The sequence below is a fragment of the Pinus tabuliformis genome, chromosome J (genome assembly GCF_031772625.1).
Source record: "Pinus tabuliformis cultivar Carrire ecotype Pingquan chromosome J, CPIR1, whole genome shotgun sequence".
Classification (NCBI taxonomy): domain Eukaryota; kingdom Viridiplantae; phylum Streptophyta; class Pinopsida; order Pinales; family Pinaceae; genus Pinus; species Pinus tabuliformis.
The window spans coordinates 1,033,273,822-1,033,285,810 of record NC_142295.1 but is presented as its reverse complement, the minus strand read 5'-3'; the positions used below and the strand labels follow the sequence as shown (position 1 = coordinate 1,033,285,810).

The 11,989-nt window shown below is 38.9% G+C and overlaps 1 pseudogene; it reads left to right on the top strand.

Moving 5' to 3' along the window:
• Nucleotides 1-1,698: 1,698 nt before the first annotated feature.
• Nucleotides 1,699-2,097, top strand: LOC149230388 (elongation factor 1-alpha pseudogene; annotated as a pseudogene).
• Nucleotides 2,098-11,989: the final 9,892 nt, after the last annotated feature.

Here is an 11,989-nt window from a genome sequence, read left to right as displayed (position 1 = left end):
CAGAAACAAGGCAAGACTTGTCTGCAAAGGCTACTCACAAATTTAAGGAATTGACTTTGAAGAGACATTTGCACCAGTGGCCCGTATGGAAGCTATCAGGATGTTCTTGGAATTTGCATGCTCAAAAGGATTCAAAATCTATCAAATGGATGTGAAATCGGCATTTCTAAATGGGGAACTCAAGGAGGAAGTCTACATGGAGCAGCCATAAGGTTTTGATCTAACAGCAAGAAAGGACTTAGTTTGTAAGCTGAAAAAGGCTTTATATGGGTTGAAACAAGGTCCTAGAGCTTGGTATGCAAGACTAGATCACTATCTACAACAACAAGGCCTCAAAAAGGGAGTGGCTGGAAGCAATCTATACATAAAGACAGATCAAGGTAAGTTACTAGTTGCTCTTGTTTATGTCAATGATCTGATTTTTGCTAGTAATAATGATGAAATGAGCCATGAATTTTCTCAAAACATGTCAAAAGAGTTTGAGAGGTCAATGATAGGAGAGTTGTCCCACTTCCTTGGACTTCAAATATCTCAAACTAGAGTGGGATTATGTATATCTCAAACCAAATATATAAAAGACATGCTCAAAAAATATGGAATGGAGGATTGTGCACCCATGAGCACACCTATGACCACAAACTGCAAACTGAGCAAAGATGATGACTCCCCTCTAGTAGATGCAACTCATTACAGGTCAATGATTGGAGCCCTTCTATACTTAACAGCTACACGACCAGACATAATGCAAGCAGTAGGAATGGTGGGAAGATTTCAATATGCTCCCAAACAATCCCATTTATTAGCTGTAAAAAGAATTCTTAGATATCTAAAGGGAACTTCTGATTTCGGTCTTTGGTACCCAAAGGACTCAACACTGACTGTAACTGCATACACCAATGCTAATTGGGTTGGAAGTATAGATGATCGGAAAAGCACTAGTGGAAATGCATTCTTCCTAGGAGACTGTTTGGTATCCTGGCTCAGCAAAAAACAGTCATCCATATCATTATCCACAGCCGACGCTGAGTATATTGCTGTAGCAGATTGTTGTTCTCAGATACTATGGATGAAGGAAGCTCTAAAAGATCTCGACATATGTACAAATCAACCAATTTCCGTCTATTGTGACAACACAAGTGCTATCAGTCTCGGCAAAAATCTTGTGGTGCACTCAAGAACCAAACACATACCAATCAAGTATCATTTCCTCCGTGAACAAGTAGTTGAACAAAACATCGTCCTAGAATATATCAGTACTAAGGAGCAGAGAGCTGATATTTTCACAAAACCTCTTCCTCAAGAAGCATTCGAAAATCTGCTTCAAAAGATGGGGGTTATTTCTTTATCATCACTCAAGTTCATTCATAAAGATGTAGCAGGACAGGGGGAGCAGTTTGATAGTGGGATTCCATATGCATCCCTTTGCCATTTATGTCAAAGGGGGAGAAAGCAGAAGAATAGTGCCATCAATAACAAAGGGGGAGATTGTTGGACACAGATTTCCATTGATGTCAATATGGCAATATTCGAGGAGCAGATAGAGACGAGAGGAGCAGACAAAGCTGAAGAAGAGGAGCACACAGAGCCATCGAGGCAGGTGGAGAGCGAAGCAGGGGAGCTTTGCGATTATTTTTTGGTGGGAAGTTGAAGCTGCTTATTCACATTTTTGATTAAGGAATACTTGATTTTTAGAAAACCATGGGTAAAGAGAAGACCCACATCAATATTGTGGTCATAGGACATGTCAACTCTGGCAAGTCCACCACTACCGGTCATCTTATTTACAAGCTTGGCGATATCGACAAGCGTGTGATCGAGCGTTTTGAGAAGGAAGCTGTGGAAATGAACAAAAGGTCATTCAAGTATGCCTGGGTTCTTGACAAGCTTAAGGCTGAGCACAAGCGTGGTATTACTATTGACATTGCTCTCTGGAATTTTGAGACAACCAAGTATTATTGTACCGTCATTGATGTACCAAGCCATCGTGACTTTATCAAGAACATGATTACAGGTACATCACAGGCCGATTGTGTTGTTTTGATTATTGATTCTACCACTGGAGGTTTTGAAGCCAGTATTTCGAAGGATGGATGGTAGATACAGCATGATGGGCAAATCCAACGGTCACGGGTGATAAAGATGCACTAAGGTTAATGAGAGGGATGTGAGTCGACGGATCAGGGCACAGTGGATCCAACGGTGATCGGGAGTAGAAGTCGCATGGAGGTTAACGACCGGGGGACAGGCGGTTTTGCGGGCGGGCGGTATTCCCCGCACCGCCTTTGGGCCCAAGGTAGTTTCCGTATATGGCCGCGCAATCCAGTTAATGTGCGACACGTGGCTGAAGTGACGGGCACGAAACCACTGCGATCGCATGTTAATGCGTGAGCACTTAACAAAAGCGGGAGGTGCAATCACCGTTAGATCAAGCGGTGAATGTAATCAATGGCAGGGATACGAACAGGGTTTAACGTGCGATAGAAGTAACGGAGACCGTTGGATCATAATGCGATCGACGGTGGGGGTCAAGCGGAGGATTAAATGAGAGCGCCGAGTCATATGGTCGGGTCACATGGCGATTTAGAGTTAGCGCTCAGGGCCTAAGGCACATAGGCTTATGCAGCGAAGCAAAGGCAGACTATATATATATATATATATATATATATATATACTTTAACACTATCCACGGCATAAATATACATCGACGGCCAAAACCTTACATACATGCGTTTAACACGATCGTAGGCGAAAAGTGGACTGGAACATATATGCACAGGAGGCTGTGGATGCCTGTTATCATTGAAAAAGCGGGCCTGGATTACAGTTTTTAACACACAGTGACTATAAAGCCAAGAAGTTGAATGAAAAGCCAGCACAGAGGAAGTCATAGCGATCAAGGAGGGAAGCTAAAAGATCAAGCGAGTCAGAGGAAACGACAGCGACTGAGGAGGAAGCCTAAGAGACGGTGTAAGCAGAAACAAATGGACAAAGGCATGGGAATGTATAAAATAGTAGAAACAGAGAACTGTTGGTGCAGTTATGGTGGTGAAGAACCCGAGGGTGAGATAGTAGAAGCAGCAGAGGCAAAGGAGGCTGTAGAGGCAGCAGAAGCAGCAGAGGCAGGAGAGCAGGAGTGAGACAACCTCAGCTGAATAGAGTGCAGCAACATACCTATTTATACCAAGGTTAGGTTGGAGCCCAAGAGGTTGGAGCCTCAGAACTGAACAAGACTAAAGTCATTGGGGTAGGTGCTCCTAAGTGCAGAACCACTGTAAAACAGAGTTGGTGCTCGGGAGGTTGGAGCCTCACTGAAGTCCAAGTTGGAGCTTGGCAACTCTTCACAATCAGATTTATACTTATATTGTATTTATTTCTTTGCACTGTCTTGAGTTTTAATAAAAGCATTAAATTCAGCTTTTGATTTCTGTATTCTGTGTATACATATACATATACATACATATATATATATATATATATATATATATATATATATATATATATATATATTTTTTTTATTTTTTTTCTAGTGACTAGAACAATTAAAAAAAATATATGTATATATCTATATCTATATATATATATATATATATATATATATATATATATATATTGTAAGAAATACTGATTCACCCCCCCTCTTAGTATTTCCAACAGAACCAACCCCAAAGGAAGAAGAAATGAATATGGCTATATCTTGTAATGAATTGGTAGGAATCAACACTCCTCAAACTCTCAATATAGAAGGATATATCAAGAAGAAAAATGTAATAGTGTTGATTGATTTGGGTAGCACCCATAATTTTATTCATTGTAAGATAGTTGAGGAATTGAACTGTTTTCTATATCCATCACTAGAGTGCCAAGTGATGGTTGCAAATGGAGGAACTGTAAATTTCTCTGGAAAGTGTCATAATATCAAGCTAACCATGGGGGAATATGTATTGAATAATCCAATGTTTTCCATTCCAATAGGTGGTGTTGATGTTGTACTAGGAGTCCAATGGTTACAATCTTTGGGGAGGATAGCTTTTAATTTCAAGAACTTTTCTTTAAATTTGATATGTTTTTGTATGATTAGTTTTGATGTGCTAATAAAATTACATATTTATAAATATGTGCATGCTTATTGCTCCTTGTGCTGAGGTTTCATTAGCTATTTGTGCATACAATCAGGTAAATTTCCTTAAGTTTTAAAAGACATTCATGAGAAAATAGCTTCAGAAACAAATACTGAACATCAAACATGTACAGTGCAGTAAACCATCAAAGAGACACATTAATACAATGTTTTGAAGAAGGAGTTCACCCCTCATGGGCTACATCTCCTTGGTCCAACTTCCATGGCTTGGGCCTTTATATTAGCTCAATGTGGCAAAAACAATGTTGTTTACAAAGCTCTATGGCTCCTGATACCTGCACCAGTGTGTTCAACATGTCCCAATTAGCGAAGAAAACCTCTTTCTGAGCTCAATTTGGTTGAAAATTGCTCAATATATGCTTCATTCAATTTTTCCCTAGGAAACCCTGCTAAAACTAGAGAAGACTCCAGTTAGCACCGCCAAAGTTGGCAAATCCACTAAAATTGGTGCGCCTCCAAAACTGTCACCATATTAATATTCAGATTAATTAAGGCTAAGGCAGATTAGTGGTGCTAATCACATTTATCTGTTTAGCGTTGGCCATTAGTTATACGTTGAGGTCATATGGTGAGGGGGCTGGCCCCACAGGGCTGGCTCCCTCCGCTCCGCCGTCAGCACCACTGTATGCTTTAAATGAAATATCGTGGGCCATCGTTTATAAGACATGTGCTTGGTTCAACAGTTATGTAATGGAGTTGGGAGGGGGAGGTCACGGGTTCGACCCGCCCTCCACCCATCCCTTAATACATTTTTCTGCCCCATTTATAACATTGCCATATTCAAATATTTCATGGTCTTTCATATAGTTCGAAACTATAGTTTTTGTATAGATATGCAGATTTATATATATGTTTGATAATATATATATATATATATATATATATATATATATATATATATATATATATATATATATATCTATGATTTAAATCATATAAAATAATATAATAAATATATATCTATCAATATTTAAAAAAAATACAATTTCCACATAATATTTACCATGAACCATAATTCCACCTTGGAGGACATTGGCAATTTCACATTCACACAACCAAACTGGCGAATCCTGAAGTGACACTTGTCACAACCTTATTGGGCAAAACTGAAGAAGATTCCCATCATGCTGATTGTACTACCATGTCATCATTCTGTCCTGTTCTGCAATTTTTAATTGTTTAGGAAAATTAATAGTTGGCCCTTTCTCCTTCATCTAGACTTGATTTTTAGTGAAATGAATTGTGTTTTGATCGTCTTGATGAGACAGACACATTCATACAGGTTTCGAGCCAATATGAGAACTTTCATTTTTGAGCTAAATATTGAGCACTTGATCATTCCTCCCCACTAGAAGCTTTTTGGACCCCAAAAGATAGTATTATCTGACAAGTAGATGAGGGTACATCCCCCTCACCTTTCCAAGCTCAATCCAATTGGATTTTGACAAATTTGTTTCCTTGAGCTCCTCTCTAAGGAAATCAATATTCACTTGCCTTGAGGACCCCGTTCTTCTGTCATGGATGGCATCTTGTTGAAACTAATTTAGAAATTCTGTAGGAATGCATTCATAATGTGAAATCTAAACATTCTCTCCTTGTTCAACAACTTGAAGCCTATTTTTGCAAAACTGACACCAGCTTGCACCGTCAACTTGAAAACTGTGATTGACATAATACATGTACTTGTCTTTGCCCTTTTCAAGCTGATCCTGCACTATTTGTTGCACCATTTTCAGTTGTTCATAGAAACTCATGGTTTTGTCCATGTCACCATCAAAAGCAACATCATTCTTACCAAGACGACATAACAAAATATAATGAAAATGGATGACAAATTTCACTACTTTGTTTACATGACTCAAGCTCGATTGTACATCTTGAAAGTATGAAATTTTCTGAACATAACTTTCATGTAAAACATAATGATGCCTGAATACAACAGTTACATAACCAATAGGCCTAAAAGGAATAACATGAACTTGCTTCTTATACCTCTTTTGTAGCTTCGAACCAAATGAAATTTTTGACAAGTATCCATCCAATGAAAGTGCATGGATCGCTGCAACTTAATATTCACACCATGGAAATCTTCTGAATGAAATAAGATGGTGAAGTTGCTTGCATAAACCTGAAACTCAAATGAACCTTTGAAGTTTGAAAGAGCATAAAAAAATTTGAACTGATCTTTTGGTTTGAAGAAACACATGCCTCTTGCTCTTTGCCTCCCCATTGGAAGAATTTGCACACACATGATAATGCATGCCAAGGAGCTTCGAAAGAATAAATGTCAACAACAACTCTCCTCCAACATTGGGCTGCTCCCAACAAACCTCTTATCAAAATGATGATCTATGGCATTGACCAATCAACGATGGCATCCAACTTGGAGAGGCTTGCCTTCAACTTACCTCCTCCAATATCATGGCCCAAATGCATCAAATAAGTGAAATCCAACTTGTACTTTGATATGTTCAAAACATCAAACAATTTTCCTTCATATATGACATGTGCATAAGACAATTTTTTAAACATGTTTTTGTCACCCAAGTGGACAATTTCTTCAAGAAATGACTCTTTTTTCCATAATTCAAATACATGTATGTAATAGAAGTGCTACAAAGAACATACAACATTAAAATCCATACAAACCATTTTTGTTTGGTGTTATGTATATTCTTGCACTGACGTCTTTTTACAACTTTTCTTTGGTGAAAACTACTCTTTTTGTCCTCTTTCTTGAAATGCTTACCATTCCTCTTTGGCACCATAACCATCGGTGCACAACATGGTGTAAGGGATGATAGAATGAGTCCATTGTTCAACAAACTTTTTCATTGCAATGGTGTCTCTACACTTTGCAATTTTGTCAACCCTTGCATGCTAACATCTGTTACAGATCCATTTGGGCACATCAATCCCATCATCTAGATCAGTGTTTAGGGCTCATCAAACCCTAATTCTAGTTGCTACATGCCCTAAACAAGTCACCCCTTTGAATGCCTCCTTCCTAGACAGTTTCATGACTTGAAGACATCCAGAAATGGCCTCTAGAAGGACCAACGCAGGTATGCCCATGTAAGGGTGTGTTGCAGAGTAGTTAAGTCCATGCCAAGGTTCTTTGCAGAGCACTTAGAATTCCTTTCACCTGTGCTAGGTGAGATTGAGCAAAATTCACATAGGTTTTGGGGAATATTCTTATCTCTTGGAGTCATATAGAAGGTTCCCTCACTTATCAACTCCTATGAGCTCGAAAATGGATGAGGAATGAGTTAAGATGCATCTTATCCTTCATCCCTTCCTCCATGGAACTAGTTCTAAGTATGGAAGGCCATTCAAAGCCACCATTTATGACAAAACCTCCTTCATCTCCCTATAAATTGACCACTCATCTAAGTGATCAGGGGCTAGATTATGTTGAATTGTAAGGAGATAATGTTGCTATGAGAATTGGCTTTGAAGAAAGTATTGTAATGCTACAAGTTTGCCATGATTTTGATGTGATGTGGGTGGGATCCAAGCTGGAGGAATGACTTTGAATCAGACACAATGGTTGTAATTCCTTCTTCTATTCAATAAAGTGTTTGAACCTTTCTCCCATATGTTTGTATTGACTTATAATGCTTATATGTGTGAAATGTATCTGATTCCATTCATTTATATTCAATAGATCTTTTGCTTTGATCGATTCTTTGTTTGTATCTTGTGCTTACAGGTACTTCTCAAGCGTATTAAGTACGGGAAGGAGCAACAGGATCGATACAAAGGAGACGAGAGGAAAGTGGAACTACAAGTAGGTCTTCTCATCTTTTCATCTTATCTATTTCTTATAGGAAAATACTAAAATACTTTAAACTGTTGTTCTAGATATGGCTACTTATCTAGGGAATTAGTATTTATCCGTAGATACCAAATTCTCCAAAACAAATTTGCGACTCCACTGAGGAAGATCATCTTTCCTAATAGCTTATCCACCTCCTAGGACATCCTTGCATACCCTACTTGTGTTTATTGATTGTATTTCAGCACTTTTGCATTGAAAATTTGGTCAAAACTGTGTCAAATTGCCTTTTGAAATGGCTCACTGTCACCAGCGTAGGCTTGTGAGGGACACAGTGCACTGCAGAGCACCCCTGGCTTAGGGACAGTGCTCTGAAGCACACTATCTCCCATTTAGGGATGCACTGATCCTCCTAGGGTCAGTTTCCCACCTTTGGAATGGGTTTTGCCAAAATTTTCTCTGTTTGTTTGCTTTTTTATTGATCAATGAATGTTATGTCTCAAAGAACAAGTTTCTATCTCCTTGTCTAGTCCTACTTTGACTTGATTGATTAATGTTTCTTGAATGTTTTCTTTATCATTATCAGTCTATAGTCAAATTTAGAACATATTTGATTAATCTTTGTTCGAAATAAAGTGTCATAAACTCTTCTTTTCCTTCGAAACAGAATTGTCATAAAATTCTTCGTTCTTATTGAAGATTGATTGATTTTATGTGTATAATTTTACTTTTGTTCATATTCACATTAAGGAAATCGAAAAGAAATACATGCATGTTGCATTGAAAAAGTTTGTGTGTGCTCGTAGGAATAGTGTAGGGAAATTGCATTAGGTTGTGCTCTTTGCTCTTTGATCGAAAGAAATATGATTTCTCTATCCCTCAGTAGCTAGGATTTTCATTGTTAAATTAAATGGAAAGAATGCTTATCATGTAGTTGCATTCCTAGGAATTTCAGAATACATCACATGGTGAACTTGAAAGGCAAATTCCTAAGCAAGATCAACTTAAAATTAACATCAATTTACCTAATGGAGCATTGTCACTTAATGAAAAACATTTAGAGGTCTAGGCTAGAGACGTGTTTCAGCGTCATAAAACAAATCAGTTGTTGCTAACTTCTCTGCAAAACATCCCGAGTGTGATACCTCATTCCACATACGTGAGTATATTGTAGCTCGTCCATGTACATTTGAGTATATAAGGCAGTGTTACAGTACGTAAAGTATATGGGAATGCTCTCACTGTGCGGTTTTGCATTAGACAACGCTTATACAGATTGGGCCTCCACGTAATGTCGGGTATATATGGGAGGACTACACTAGGTTGCTATCCATCCTTAGGTAACCGAGTCAGCTACCTTGTACACTGTGATACACCGAACACAGCATTTGGGGAGATTGCTTGCCCGTACTTCTCAGTTCACTAGGAGGTATTTTGCAGTTCACAGTTGCTTGGTAAACCTTTTGCCTAGATTATCTTTCTTTTGTTTTGTTATGGTACTTTGATTAAAATAAATTTAATTGATCGCGGATAACATCCTCCATGCTCATATTTGATCTTAGGTTGAAACATATGGCTACATCGTCCCTTTCGGTATTTACCATTGGCTTGCCAGTATGGTTGTTTTCAACCTCCTTGGTTCAAAATGTCGTGATTTATCTGCAATCGAGTACTCCTCTAGCTAGACAAAATCAACCTCTAGTTGATCCTAAAGTTGACCCTTTGCCTTCTTCCTCAGTTGTTTCTTCCTCCCCTTCTTCCTCTTCGCTTGGTGAAAGTATTGGTACTAGTAACCAGGTGGCTAAGAAGAAGAAGAAAGGGAAGAAGAAGAAGAAGAAGCAAATTCAACAGAGGGGCAACCAAGAAACCATTGCTTTGAATGCAATGTCTGATGAGAAACCATCTGTTAAGCCTCACAAAGTTCGATATCCATGCAAACTTTGTGCGGGAGACCATCTTCTTCAAAATTGTCCTGATATTCCTCAGATTTTAGAAGAATTGATCCAAAAATGGATCCTGGATAAACCTCTAAGTCTAAAAGACTTCATATAAGAGGAAAAAGGTGCCAAATGGCACAAATCCTTTGTAAATCAAAGGAAACTGAAAATTGCAGGCTGCTCTCAGAAATAGTCTCATTATAGAGATCTCTTCATTCTGAATTTGCTACAACTTAAATGGGCAAAATTGGACTTAGGATGCAGAAGTTATTGCTCAATGAAGATGCCCTTTGTTCCTTAGAAAAAGAGGCAAAAATCCTTTAAAAATGGCAAAAAAACACTTCAAAAGGGAAATTGCATTGGACTAGGGCAAAAGAGTGGATTTAAGTGGAAAAGGGGAAGCACCCCGATTGCTGATCCCCGACAAATCGGGTCGGAGGAAGGCACATGCATATAACATAAGGCGAGACCCGGGCCGATGCGATATCATGATCGTCGAAATCGGCGACGGCATAAGGCAAAGGATGGACCCCCGAGCCAAGCGACAGTGCGATCGCCGAAATCGGCGGTGGCATGGGGTTTAAGGGACCCCGGGCCGAGTGACATTGCGATCACCGAAATCGGCGGATCGGCATCGGCATAGGCCACACCATATATATATATATATATATATATATATATATATATATATATATATATATAATATTATATATAATATATATATATATATATATATATATATATATATATATATATAATATATATATATATATATGTATATATAATATTATATATATATATATATATGCGCCAATGCGATGTGACCGGACCCGAAAGGGTTTGTAAATGCCACTATATAATATTTCAAGTCCGCCTAAAGCCATTTTACGGGATTTTTCAATGTTTTAACGTATTGTTAAATATAAAAGGAAACCACGAAACAAGCGGGATTTCGGGAGGACCGAAGGCGGTAAGAGGTTTTGGCCGGGCTCCGCCTGAGCCCATACATTGGCTACCACGTGTCCAGTCCCTGGAGAGAGAAAACCACTCTTTTCGGGTGGTTAACTCCCGTATGCATGGGTCACTCGAAATGAACCACAGCCGTTGGATCTAGAACTTCCAGATCGACGGTGGAGATGCGATAAGCGACATAAAGGCGGGCCCGATGGAAAATAAGGTGGAATCCATAATATTTGAAGTTTGATAAACATTGATTCTGCGGATTTTTCCCGTTTTTGAATGTATTTCTCTGTGTAAACAGAGAACGGCCATTTCAGGAATTTCAAAGGCCCGATGATCCATTTTGTTACGGAACAGGTGGCCACCATCCCTGAAAGCATTTAGCAATGATTGCTAATGCTCAGAGGGGGATTTGAGCAGACAGAGGCCGGGAGCCAAAGAGCCCAAAGGGGAAAACAAACCGACCAGCGTCGATTGGCTTAAAAGCCATGAATGTTAGAGACAGAGGTGGTTGTTGGGGGTTGTTGCTAAAAGCGAAGCCAAAGCAGGAAGCTAAGATGAAAGAGTGCAGAAAGCAAAGGCTGAAAGCATAGAGCAGCCGAGGGAGTCACTTGGAAGTCAAGTGAAAAGCCAGAGAGCTGTAAACTGATAGAGAGCCAAAGGAGCTAGAGCCAGAGCCAGAGCCGAAAAGCCAGATCCAGAGCCGAGAGCCAGAGTGAGAGCCAAAAAGCCGAGAGCTTCAAGAGCCAGGGGATAAAATGGTGTCTGAACCCACTGTTTATGTGTAAAACAGTAGGAGTTGAGCCAAGAGCTTGTAAAAAGGACTTATACCATAATCCTAGAGAGCCTAGTTGAGTTGACTAGAGCTCACAGAGACGTAGCCCAAGAGTTTTGGGTGAACTCCAAATTAAGATTGTTGTTTTGTGTGTGTTTTATTGTTGCATTGTCTCTGCTGCTTTATTTACTGTTATATGTATTTATATATCAATTTGATCACATTAAATTACAACACATAAACAGTTTTAATAAACAATGCCAGCATACACTTTCTGTTCAAGTACATATTTAATTCCGCACTGGTTAATCATAAAGACTTGGGAATATTTAAAGCTTTGGAACTAGGAGAGGTTCTTGTAAGTTAGACAAGAAACCTAAGTGCCCCTTTTTCAGATCAGG